Here is a 1505-nt window from a genome sequence, read left to right on the forward strand (position 1 = left end):
CAGTATTTGTCAATGAATACCACTAATTTTACAGAAAAAAAGGACCCATCTATAGGTAAATCCTTCTGCTAAGAGAGCACGGGAGAAACATTTGACATCCATTAAAAGAACAAGGCAAGAGAGACAGCACTCATCTTATGCCCTCATGGACATCATCTTTGCTTTTTCAGAGTATGTTTTCCTTGGTCCAACACTGGCTGTGCTATTGAATCATGCAAAACACAGCCATCTACTGACTTGCATGTTTACACATGATGACAAAAGTTTTCAAAACGTGAAAATTTCATTCGGGGGCATCTGGGTGGCTCAATGGGTTAAGCCTCCACCTTTGGCTCAGGTCATGATCTCGGGGTCCTGGGATTGAGTCCCACATCGGGCTCTCTGCTCCACGGGGAGCTTCCCCCCTCTCTCTGCCTACTTGTGATCTCTCTCTCTGTCAAATAAATAAATAAAAATCTTTTATTTATTTATTTATTTATTTGACAGAGAGAGAGATCACAAGTAGGCAGAGAGGCAGGCAGAGAGAGAGGAGGAAGCAGGCTCCCCGCGGAGCAGAGAGCCTGATGCGGGGCTCGATCCCAGGACCCTGAGACCATGACCCGAGCCGAAGGCAGCGGCCCAATCCACTGAGCCACCCAGGCACCCGGGCCGGTGGAAGAAAGCTCTCTCCATAAAATGAAAATATTCTCTAAGGAATAAAAAAATGTTTTCTCAGTTGAATGCCTAAAACCTGCTTGTTGTACGAATTTCTTCTGGATCACTTCAACTGGCTATGCTTTCTAATAAAGTACATAGTTTTGATTGTTGTTTAAAGCCTCAGCTAAATGATAGAGCATCCCATTTCCTGTTAGATCTCTGGCTGAACAGTACCAGCTTAGCCCAAGAACATGTTTTCTTTCTTTTTCTTTCTAATTCTCATTTACTTTGAGATAGGAGTTAGCACAACGGCAACCTCCAATCATTTGTCTTTTGGTGGAAAAGTTGCGCAGAGACCTTAGTCTGGGAATATCAACACTGGGACTATCTGGCCCAAACCTGATGTTCTCTCAGGACTGCCAGGCCTTCAAGTACACATGTGCAACAAACAGCACAGGGTTTGGGTTCCCTCCTCATGGCTTCTGAGGAAGAAGGAAACTTACAGCCCATGGGCTAAGAACAGCCAAGGTAACATGAAGAACGAAGGACTGCAGATGCCAGCCAGTTCTCTGAAATGGAGACGCAGGTGACCTTAAGGTGCAAGTCCCTGGGAAGATGAACAGAAGTGGATCCCAAGAGCAACAGACTTACTATCTGGAGACAGTACTGACTGCTAGAACATTCGTCACAGGTCTCAGAAATTGCCCCAATATGGCTGCCTCTCCTCCTCTTCCCCATACCTACTACACCCTTTCTGTCTCAGATCCCCACTCCCCATACATACTACTCCCTTTCTGTCTTGGTTCACATACTGAGGCACTATGAAAACAAGCTTTTGTATAGCTTGATGGCAGGGTTTGAGAAGACAG

Source organism: Meles meles, chromosome 11 (genome assembly GCF_922984935.1).
Source record: "Meles meles chromosome 11, mMelMel3.1 paternal haplotype, whole genome shotgun sequence".
Lineage (NCBI taxonomy): Eukaryota > Metazoa > Chordata > Mammalia > Carnivora > Mustelidae > Meles > Meles meles.